General features: G+C 43.1%; 1 protein-coding gene across 2 annotated transcripts in view; it reads right to left on the reverse strand.

The window, feature by feature from the left end:
• LOC129727093 (calcineurin-binding protein cabin-1-like) overlaps nucleotides 1–12,552 on the reverse strand; it is a 667,482-nt gene that overhangs the window by 452,380 nt on the left and 202,550 nt on the right. The window lies entirely within an intron of this gene.

Below are 12,552 nucleotides of genomic sequence, written 5' to 3' on the forward strand. Positions count from 1 at the left end.
TGGATCAGTGACGATTAGGAGACGCGGCTCACGAAACGTCGGTTTAATCTGATTGGAAAACGCACCTTGCGTAAAGCGATCAGCAATCGGCCCGCTGACCTAACGGACGAGATGAAATAGCAAACACTTCGCCGGAATATGCAATACTAAAGCAGGTATTAGACGACGCAAATATTTGCTATTTTTGGCACGAATTTTATTTGCACAAAATAAAATCTGTATTGAAAAATAGCAAATATTTGCTTCGTCTAATACCTGCTTAAGGCATGAAACATGCTGAACGCCAACGCAACCGATCGGGTGAGATTCTCGCCGTAGGTTAATGAACAACTCTACTCACGGCTGTTTAATAACTTCGGCAAAAATCTCGCCCGATCGCTCACGTTGGCGTTCAGCTTGTTTCAGGGCTAACTGAAGGCCAAACAAAAAATATATGAGGAAAATACCGATAAAATATCGATATCGGCAGAAAATATCAATTTCAGTATCGATGTTGCCTCAAATATCGATAAAACCAATATCGATATTTTATTTTCAATATCGACAACCCTAACCCCCACCACCCGCCTCTGGTTGTGTCCGTTTCTTTTCCTGCTGATTTTGCCTCTAGAAACCGATATACTCCCACGGATCCTATTCTCAATTTTCTGAAAATCGACTTCGAGGCACTATTGGAATACTTGTTCAACTCTGATTGGACCACAATACTGTCTTCGAATAACGTGGATGATATGACTGAAAGCTTTTGCAGGCATATTTCGGATTGGCTGTTACTTAACGTGCCTGTTCGTAGGCCCCTCTGTCACCTGCTTGGAGTACAGCTGAGCTACGAAAGCTGAAACGAATGCGTAATACTAATCAGCGACGACTCCGACGATACAGCTCATCTGAATCGAAAAATGCTTTTCGTTCTTCTTGCGATGCTTGTCGGAAATTGAACAGGAGCTTGCACAAGTCGTATGTGTTGAAAGTTCAATCAAATTTGAAGCGTAATCCCAAGTCCTTCTGGAATTTTGTTAACTCAAAAAGGAAATATTCTGCCATTCCACCGGAACCATTTCTTGCCGAAGAAAAATCGAATTCTGATGCTGATGCATGTGAACAGTTTGCTAAATTCTACGCTTCTGTGTTTGCGCCGAACATCGCTTCTGATCACGAGGTTGAACAAGCTGTAGTTGATGTTCCTGCTGATATTATTAATTTAGACACGTTCGAGATCATGCAATCGATGATTACTGCTGCGACCAATGAGCTCAAACATTCTTTTTCTCCTGGACCTGATGGGTAAATTCCCGAAATATGGAAACAATCATTTCTGGTTCCAGTGTTCGAAAGTGGAGATAACAGTAATAACCGTAACTACCGTGGAATTACAAATCTCTCGGCAGCATCGAAATTATTTGATATTATTGTCAATGGAAATCTTCTAGCTGGAATTAAGTGTTATATCTCCACAGACCAGCATGGTTTTATGCCTGGACGATCGGTTACCACGAATTTATTGGAATTTACGCATACTTGTTTTACCCAACTGGAAGCAAAATGCCAAGTGGAGTGGTTTATACGGATTTGAAAGCCGCATTTGACAGAATTGACCATCGTATACTATTGCGCAAAATTAACCTGCTTGGTGCCTCTGACAGCGTAGTTGCATGGCTTAGTTCATACCTGTGTGATCGATCACTTCGGGTGAAATTGGGAGCGTGCAGCTCAACTCCGTTCGTTAACTTGAGTGGGGTACATCAAGAAAGTAACTTGGGACCGCTGCTTTTTATAATATTTCTAAACGATGTTAGTATTTTGCTTGGTGACGGATGTAAGCTTATATATGCGGATGACCTAAAACTATATTTCGCCGTGAAGTATTTTTTGTAAGATTTGGACCACTGCGACCATTATTTTGATCTTTTGTGGTATACCTCTTATTTAGTCTAGGTACTCGTGGCAGACATATCACCATTGATGGAAGTGATCGTTGTCCTATCGCACCCTTTCTCCCAATTGGGCACTGAATTTCATATGAAACCTATTACCTCATTGGGATTCGCAGACCAGACCTCAAAAGGCTCCAAAGTTCCTTTTCCAAAGGCTCTTATTCTGCGCTGTATTAGTGCACTGCAGTGGCAGAGCAAATGTTCGGCGGTTTCACATTCGAACCCGCAGAGACGACAAATTTCGTCATCTGATTGACCAACTTGTTTCAGGTGATGCTTACTTGGACAGTGTCCTGTAAACAGTCCAGTAATTGTCCTTAGTCCCTTTTTATTTAAACTAAGCAATTGCTGGCTTTTCTTCACGCTTGGTTTTATAAGGCGTTTAGACTGGCGTAGCCCTACTGAGCATCTCCAGTTCTCTTGTATTGTCCTTTGTTCCCAGGTTTTCAATTCTGCTTTCAAAGTGCTTGATGACACCCCACAGAACGGTTCTGGGCCAATGAAATCGGTATATAACCCCTGTCTAGCTAACATATCGGCTTTTTCATTGCCTTCCACTCCGCAGTGACCAGGAACCCAGTATAACCATACTTGGTTCCTTTCTGCCAGTTGTTTCAGTGAAAGGATGCACTCCCATACTAGCTTGGAGGTACATGTGAAGGCTTTTAGTGCGTTAAGTGCTGCTTGGCTATCAGAAAAAATGCATATGTTAGCATGCCTGTATTTCATAGCCTAACAGACTTGTGCACATTCATAAATTGCAAATATTTCGGCCACTGTAGGCCAACGGCCCATTGGTATCGAGATACTTATCCCTGGACCACGCAACCTGCTCCGGTTGAATCATTCATTATTGAGCCATCAGTGTAAAAGACGACAGAGTCTTGTCGGATATTCGGGCCACCTTGTTCCCAAACTTCCCGTTCATTCTCTATGATTTTGAAAGGTATTTCGAAGTTTCCTTTTGTATTCATCCAGTCTTCGATACCTGGTATATGTTTGCTCAGCTGGAAATGTTTGATTTGTCACCGTTTGCAGCAGTTACAGGATATGTTTGTGGAATGGTGCCATCGTAATAAACTGATTGTCAGTATCCCTAAATGCTCTGTAATGCCATTTCATCGGAACTCGCAGCCTATAATGTTCAACTACCATATCGATGGAGTCGTGCTCAACAGGGTTGAAGAGATGAATGAGTTGGGTGTGACAATAGATAAGAAACTCTCCTTTGCTAGTCATCTATCGGCCGTCATTGCTAAGGCTAATCGTCAGCTGGGGTTTATAACCAAAATAGCCAAAGATTTCAATGATCCGTATTGCTTGAAAGCTCTGTATTGCTCTTTAGTGCGACCTATCTTAGAGAATGCTTCACTAGTTTGGCTTTCACATCAACTGACCTGGAGTTTAGGAATTGAAAGAGTGCAAAAGAGATTTGTCCGAATTGCTTTGAGAAATCTGCCTTGGCGTGACCCACAGAATTTGCCTCCATACGGTGATCGGTGCAAGCTAATCAATCTTGACACCCTAGCTTGACGACGGAAGATTCAGCAGGCAACATTTGTCGCTAAGCTCCTGAACAATGAAGTAGATTGTCCCAAACTACTATATTTACTTGATTTTCGTCTTCCATCGCGTGCTTTAAGGACTTTTACTCTTCTCCAAACATGGTTTCATCCCACAGCGTTTGGATTTAATGCCCCTATGTCTTCGATGATACGTATATTTACTTCTGCTTAAGATTTATTCGAGTTTGTTTATTTGTTCATCGTCTTCGATCACATCGTACAGGCTGGTTTGTATTATGCTATATTTTTAATTCTATTTTTAAAACTATTATTGGTCAAGTTAAAGTCAAATAAATCACTGACGTCATTGAATCCTCTTAGGCAGGAACTGAGCGGATTGTTATAACCATAGCTTGTCCTGTGCCCGGGTATGGAGATCATTGTCCAGTATCGCAACTGGCGCTGAGGAACATTTATTTGAATTAGCAGGAGAAGGTCTGAGCTGTCAATATTGTTCGTTAGGACGTCGAAAACAAACAATCGTTGAAGTTTTATTCGTCTTGTTGACAGCAATTCCAGGTCAATCAAACGACATCGTTGCGAGTAGTCTGGCAGATGTACAGGATCATTCCACGGTAGGTGACGAAGAGCAAAACGTAAAAAACATTTTTAAAGTCGCTCAAAGCGAATAACTTGAGAGGTATGGTACGGGGCCCATTTGGGAGCAGCGTACTCCAGTACACTGCGTACTAAAGCACAGTATAGTGTCTTAAGCGCGTACACGTCAGTAAACTGTGAAGCATTGCGGCGAATGAATCCGAGAATCGAAAAAGCTTTAGCGGTAATGGCGGAGATGTGTTGGTTGAAGCGGAGCTTGGCATCGATAATTACACCCAAGTCACGGATAGACTGCACACGGTCCAGTGGAGTTGTGTCGATGTTGTACTGATGACTAATTAAATTATGACAGCGACTGAAAGTGATCACCTTGCATTTGTTGATGTTCACACGCATCCCGTTCTCTTTGCACCAACGTGAAAGGATATCGATGTCTTTTTGTAAGCAAATTCAGTCCAACATGGACTTAACTATTCGGAAAATTTTCAGGTCATCGGCGAAAAGCAGCTTTGCAGAATAAATTCGTTGACACAAGTCGTTAATGAAAAGCACGAAAATCAGCGGTCCCAGTACACTTCCCTGTGGAGCTCCAGACGGGATGTCGAACTTTCTAGAGCATGCAGAGTTCACCTGGACGAATGCGCTTCTACCGGTCAAGTACGACATTAACCAGTCGGATATCCAATCGGGGAAGCCTATATGCCTCAGCTTCTCAATTGCGAAGGTGTGCGGAACGGTATCGAATACTTTTGAGAAGTCGATGCATACCGAGTCCACTTGATTTCGACATTCAATTTCCCGAAATAATACGCTGGTGTAGCATGGCGAGTTAGTTGTTGTATAGCGACGCGGGACGAAACCGTGCTGATCGTTCGATATTATCGATTTAACTGCGGATAGCATGACCTCATGCATCAGAGATTCCAGAAGCTTCCCTAGACAGCAAAGAATTGATATTCCACGGTAGTTTTCAACTTTTCGTGTGCTCCCTGATTTGTGAACGGGTATCATTTTGGCCGTCTTCGATAAAGTCGGGAAAGTTTGTTCATCCAGCGATCGATCAAACAACAATGTTACCGGACCAACTAGCGACTCGGCGCACTTTTTCAATACTATAGGAGCTAATCCATCAGTTCCAGCCCCTTTCGATTCATCAAGCTTAGTAAGCGCGAGAGAAATCGAAAAACGGTAGACGAATGTCGTGAGAAAGTACGTGCTGAAAACAATTAAGATGGAGCTGGGGCGGCACAGTGTTAAACACGCTTTCAAAGAAGCACGAAATAAGGGTTTGCGGCTTCTTCGGGTGTGTTGGCAGTGGCTTCTCCGTAAAACACACCGTCCGGGACGAGATTGCTAGCTTTTTGCTCTTTGACGAATTTCCAAAACGCAGTAGGATTATGCTGCAGGTTTGACTGAATTTTTTTTAAGTAGGCTCGATAGCATGTCGTTACTAGTTCCTTATAGGCTGTTTCTGCAAGGCGAAGTAATTCACGGTGCTCATTGGATTTATTAAGAAAAAATCGTTTCCGCGCCTTGCGCAGTTTGTTGCGCATATTCCTTAGCTCGGCATTCCACCATGGTTTCCTGATGGCTCCTCGAACAGCGCGACGACGACGTATCACCTTCGAATTAAGTATTTCGAACAGCTTGTCGTAGAACGAAAGAACAGCGTTGTCGACAGTTAGACCTTCGATCAGCTGTACCCAGTTAACAGTTGAAAATTCAGCATTAAGAGAGCTAAAGTCACAGCTCCTACAGTCAAAATCGAGTGAATCCGGCTGGCTGTTTCCGAGTTCAACAAGCGTCGAACTACGCACATCAACTTGCAACTCAAACGGTGGATGGTGAAGGTCGATTGGTAAGAGCGGAAGCACAATTCAATTGCGGAAGAATTCAATTGCACCAACCCGCATGTGGAAATGTATTCACAAAAAGCGAGTTCTTGCTCACTAGAGGCGTTAACTGTTATGCATCCATTGATATCATCATCAAAATTCCATTGAAGCTGGGGAAGATTGTAATCACCGAGAATTAAAACGATATCGCTTGCTGACGATTCATCGCAAACAGACTGAAAGGGGGCTGTGTGGGAGCAATATAGTGCTGTGTCAGAATTCGGTCGTAGGTAGATACCGAAGATGTGCAGAGAACGGTCTGGTAGCTTTATGCACACAGCCAGTTGCTCGAGCTGGCTACAGTCGGTTAGCAAAATCTCGGTACAGTGTAGTGTAGATTTAACTGCAATAAGCACACCACCGCCTCTCGTAAGGGTGCTAGTAGATTCATTGCAATCACATCGGAAGAGCGAGTAATCTGATGTTAGTTCCGAATCGCTTATGTCGGACCGAAGCCATGTTTCGGTGAGTATTACAACGTCGTATTCACAGTTTGGCAATCCTAGCTTCAACTCAGACGTTTTTGTGCGCAGGCCCCTAACGTTCTGATAGTAGATGGATAAAAAGTGATGCCTTGACGATGCGATATTGTCGGATGCACAATTGCTGGATGAGCGCGTGGTACGCTGATTGTCGGGTTCAGCGGTAGTTATCAGATTTAATGTCTCAGCAGGAATCGCAGCGGCACATTCCACATTGGAGTTAGTGAGCGTAGCACTGTAAGGCGAACATACATCAGGCAGAGTATTAGCCGGTGTTTGAGAGTACTTGCCTGATAATTGCAGTTGGAAGACCCCCTCCCCTGCCCTATCAGGACCGGTACGACTCCGATGAACGGGCTCAGCAAAAGGCACGACTGATTCGGGTGGCTTGGGGGCTTCCATAATGCGGTTGGAATTGCGTCCCGGGAACGTCACGTTTAAAATGGGGAATTTGGTGAGCGTTCCAGTTGTTTATCCAGTCGAGTATCAAGATCTGCTTGTTTTACATTATGACGTTGACGATAGTGATATATTCATATTCATTAAGACTTTGTTAGATGGATAAATAACCTAATAAATAAATAAATAAATAAATAAATAAATAAATAAAAAAATAAAAGTGTATTAGCTTTTTCAGTTTGTTCGAGCCTATCAAGCTCGAATATTTTTGTCGGTGTACGAGCGAATCTCCAATTGCGACGATCGATCAACAACCCTATACACTACGTAACGTTGTGCAATAACACCCAATGATTTGCAATATTGCGCAATGTTTCATCATCTTCCGCGAGACAACGTGGCAACAAGGCAGAATTCCGATCCTTTATAAAGGGCGAGCAGCGTCAGATTAGTTTATTAGAAATTTAGACATTCGCGACGCGATGTACCCCGAGCAAAGTTATTAAAAGTGTTAGTATAAGTTCTATTAGTGATATAAAACTATGTAAAGAGAAAATTTGTGTTTCATTATCCGTGGCCATCTATCCGAACAAGGGTGTATCAAGTCCACTTCAGGTAAAAAATTGTGGAGAACTTGAGCTCCATGTGGTGTTCGGTAGCCTTGAGAAATCGGCGCCGACATTTTGGTCCTTCGAGCCGGATTGAACTAAGTGTAATACAAAGTTATAAATCGGAACGATGGTACGGGTAGAAAGTGAATAAATATATAAAAATCAAAGAGAAACGGTTAATTAAAAGTTTGACGCACATTGTAATAAAAGTTATGGTTTGAAGTGTCAGTGCAAAGGTTCCGGAAAATAAGTGATCGTACAGTTAAGTGAAGCATCGGCTAGTGATGCCGAACTACATCGATTCCTCAGTGCCATGCCGCTGCAGCGAACGCCTCCAAGGGAAGTAGGATCTGGTTCAACACCGACAACAGAAAAAAATCAATCGTCCGGAACACAAAACACCGACACTTCCACTCCTGTTAGCACAAAAAAGAAGAAAAAGGCAAAGCGACTCATCATGGAACAGGTAGATGCATTTGTCCACCAGCGTGGGCTGGCAAAAGGTAAGCTCACACGAATTCTTAATACTCTCCATGAAAATTCAGACTTACTAGCATCTCAGCTGAAGGTTTACGAGAGGAAAACAGAGTCTGCGCATAAAGAATACCACGAAATACACGCGAAAATTCTTGCTCTAATCCCACCCGCTAGTAGAGAGGAACATGATGCTCATTTCGAAAACTTTGATTTACTTCACGATGAAGTGCTCATGGCTCTGGAAGAGCACGTGGAAAGAATAAATATGTCCAGTTCTAATTCAAGCGCAGCGACAGTGCGAAATCCGATGATGATCCAGCAACCACTGAAGGTACCGATTCCTACCTTCGATGGAAAATATGAAAATTGGACCAAGTTTAAAGTCATGTTCAAGGATCTAGTGGACAAGACAGCTGACCCTCCAGCGGTCAAGCTCTACCATCTGGACAAAGCGCTAGTGGGAAGCGCAGCAGGAATAATCGATGCGAAAACCATAAACGATGGAAACTACAAACACGCTTGGGAAATACTTGAGGAACGGTATGAGAATTTAAGACACATGGTTGGTACTCATATTCATGGACTCTTCGGAATGAAGAAGGTGGTTGGGGAAAGCAGTAAAGATTTAAGATCAATAGTAGACGAATGCACAAGGCACGTTGAAAACTTAAAGTTCCTACAGCAAGAATTCACAGGTGTATCGGAACAATTCGTGATTCATCTGCTATCAGAATGTTTGGATAAGGAAACAAGAAAGCGATGGGAGTCCACTATTAAGCACGGTGAGTTGCCATCCTACGAAGCAACTGTTAAGTTTCTGCGGGAACAAAGTTTTGTTTTAGAGAGATGCGAAACCTCAAACCCGAAAGATAATCAGCCAGCCCGTAAACCATTCCGACCACAATCAATGGCAACAGTAACGACATCGAAGGAATTTTCAATTCAATGTGACTTCTGCGGTGATCCTCATCATAAAGGACATAAATGTCCCCAGTTCCTAGCGCTATCAGTCCCTCAGAGACTACTGAAAGTACGGGAAAAGAATGTTTGTTTTAACTGTCTCAGAAAGGGACACCGAGGAGCAGATTGTTCATCGAAAGGAACATGCTACAAATGTCAACGAAGGCATCATAGTTTGTTACACGCAGAAAAACAACAAGACAAAGAAACCGAAACACAGCAAACAAATTCTAACCGAACCGGAACTTCAGGGACACAATTAAGTAAAAAGGATGAGCCACAACCTACTAGTAGCACTCAAGTAACAACAGCTACATATGCAACCAACCGAGCAATCTCATCGGTGTTGCTGCTGACTGCGGTGGTAAACGTTTTGGACAAAAACAAAAACCCACACCCCTGTCGTGTTTTATTAGATTCGGCCTCCCAGGTAAATATAATTTCCAAGAAAATGGCCACTATTTTAGATCTCGGGAGCTACAAAGTAAATATTTCAATTGCTGGAGTAGATGGCATGCAGTCTCGCGTGAATCAGGGTGTTGAGGTTGAAATCCGCTCAAGATATCTCACGTTTCATTTGAAGGCCCACTGCTTAGTAACGCAAAGGGTGACATCTGTCCTTCCTACAACCGCTATAGATACTAGCTCTTGGGAAATTCCAGCTGGCGTGCAGCTTGCTGATCCTCGGTTTAACTCTTCCGACGAAATAGATATGTTGATTGGCAATGAGTGGTTTTTGAAATTGTTGTTACCAGGACGAATTATTCTTGCACCTGATTTACCAATCATAAACGAAACTAAATTCGGCTGGGTTCTTGGAGGTTCATACAATAAAGAAGCAATCATCGAGGAAACTGTCTTCACTCATTCTGTGACTGTCGATAAGCTTAGCGATTCGATTCAACGATTTTGGGATGTTGAGAATGTTGCACAGGATTTCCAGTTGACCACCGAGGAGGAGGATTGTGAGAACCACTTTATGGCTACACACACAAGAGATGCTTCGGGAAGATACATCGTCGAGCTGCCTCTGAAGGAAACTGTCGATAAACTTTCAGATTCAAGATCGTTGGCTCTTCGACGATTTTATTGTTTGGAGAAACGTCTAGCTGAACGTCCCAAACTTAAGCAGCAATATATTGACTTCATGCAAGAGTATGAGTCATTGGGTCATTGCAAGGAAGTCTTCGAGCGAAACGATCCACCAGGTTTAAGGAAGTGGTATCTTCCACATCACGCTGTTCTGCGACCATCAAACACAACCACCAAATGTCGCGTTGTATTCGATGCGTCTGCAAAGACCTCTGGCCTCTCGTTAAATGAAGTGATGAAGATAGGTTCTATCAGCCAGAGTGACCTGTTGACTATTGTACTCAGGTTTCGGAGACCAGCCTTTGTCTTGACGGCTGACATTGCTAAAATGTACCGTCAAATCGTTGTAGCGCCGTGCCATACTCCACTGCAAAGAGTGTTTTGGCGGGAATGTCCCACTGATCCGCTTCGAATTTTAGAACTGACAACAGTCACATATGGAACTGCTTCAGCTCCGTTTTTAGCCACAAGGGCCTTGTTACAGCTTGCTGTTGATGAGAAACAAAATTTTCCTCTGGCTGCTGGCATAGTGGAAAAAAGCGTTTACGTTGACAACGCGCTTTTTGGTTTCGACAGCTTGCAGGAAGCATTCGAAGCCCAGAAGCAATTAATAGACATGATGAAAGCCGGTGGACTGCACCTTCATAAATGGTCATCGAATATGCCAGAGCTTCTAGATGCCATACCTGAAGCTGATCGGGAAAAATTAGTAAGTTTGAATGAATCTGGAACGAATGAAATTATAAAAATTGATGTGGATTGATGTGGAATCCAAATAGCGATGAATTGATTTTCTTGTCACTACCTACCTCGGACAAAAGGCTACCAACAAAGCGACAAATTTTGTCATTAGTCGCGCAAATGTTCGACCCACTCGGATTAGTGGCTCCAGTAGTGGTTATCGGAAAAATCTTGATGCAGGTGGTTTGGAAGGAAAGGGTCAATTGGGATGACAATATTTCCAATGAACTTCACCAGTATTGGACTTTATTTTTGAATGCACTTGATGGCGTGGATCAACTTCGAATCCCAAGAAGAGTTGTAGCACCTACGTCCATCGCATTTGAGTTGCACGGATTTGCTGATACTTCCGATGTTGCTTACGGAGCTTGTGTGTACATCCGATCGATCTTTGAAGATGGAACTGCAAATATGAAATTAATAAGTGGAAAGTCCAAGGTAGCTCCGATTGAGCCGCTGAGCATACCTAGAAAGGAGTTATTGGCTGCACGTTTGCTGCATCGCTTGACGATAAAAATTACAACGGCTTTGGAGATGTCTTTTGAAAAAATGGTTCCTTGGTCTGACAGTCAGGTTGTTCTGGCATGGCTTGCTAAGCCGCCTGCCCAATTAGAATTGTATGTTCGCAACAGAGTGTGTGAAATAACATCGAGTGGAACACGTTTTGAATGGCGCTATGTTAGAACAAAGGATAATCCAGCAGATATAGTATCGCGAGGTCTTTCAGCGCGTAAGCTCGCAAACAGCGATTTGTGGTGGAACGGTCCTGCGTTTTTGAAGGATGTTGTTTATCGTACAGTGATTCCGCCACCTTTATTGATTGATGAAATACCCGAATTGAATCAAGTAATGGTTGTGAACGTTGTGGAAAGATATGAAGTTCTTCCAATTTTCTCTAAGTTTGAGTCATTTCGGAAACTACAGAGAGTGGTGGCTTACGTGCTACGATTTTTCAGCAATGCTAAGAATAGGAAGAAGGAAAATCGCTCGATGGGATGCTTTCCAACAGTGACTGAACTACGTGATGCAATGAAGGCGATCGTTCGTGTAGTCCAAAACCAGGAGTATGCGGATGAAATAAGTCGAGTATCGGCGAATGAACCCTCTAAGAATCTTATTTGTTTGAATCCATTTCTTGATGAGGATGGATTGTTGAGAGTAGGCGGCCGTCTTCAACATTCCAAGCTACCGTTTCAGGTGAAGCACCAGTGGATTCTGCCAGCCAAAAATCCGGTGGTTCGAAGCCTTATCAAGTGGAGAATTTGCATGTCGGTCCATCCGGACTGATGGCGATCCTGCGCCAGCAATTTTGGTTACCTAGATGTCGTAACACCATACGCATGATAACACGAAGTTGCGTGCAGTGTTTTAAGGTAAATCCTAGAACAATTACTCAATTCATGGGAGATTTACCTACGTGCCGTTTGGAAAGAGCACCTGCGTTCTTTAAGGTAGGCATAGATTTTGCTGGTCCTATCATGATCAGACAAAGCGTTCGTCGTGTAGTGCCAGTTAAGGGCTATATTTGCGTTTTTATATGCATGGTTACTAAGGGTATCCATCTAGAAGCGGTAGAAAACTTGACAACGGCTGCGTTCATGGCAGCGTTACAACGTTTCGTGTCGAGACGTGGTGTTCCTGGAGAACTTTATTCGGATAACGGCACGAATTTTATCGGAGCAAAAAACGAACTGAGAGAACTGTATGAATTATTTAAGGGACAACTAATGAAAAATAATCTTTTCGATTTCTGTGAACCGAAACAGATTCAGTGGCATACCATACCACCTAATGCGCCACATTTTGGTGGGCTATGGGAGGCTGGAGTAAAAAGCGTT

This window comes from Wyeomyia smithii, chromosome 3 (genome assembly GCF_029784165.1).
Source record: "Wyeomyia smithii strain HCP4-BCI-WySm-NY-G18 chromosome 3, ASM2978416v1, whole genome shotgun sequence".
NCBI lineage: Eukaryota > Metazoa > Arthropoda > Insecta > Diptera > Culicidae > Wyeomyia > Wyeomyia smithii.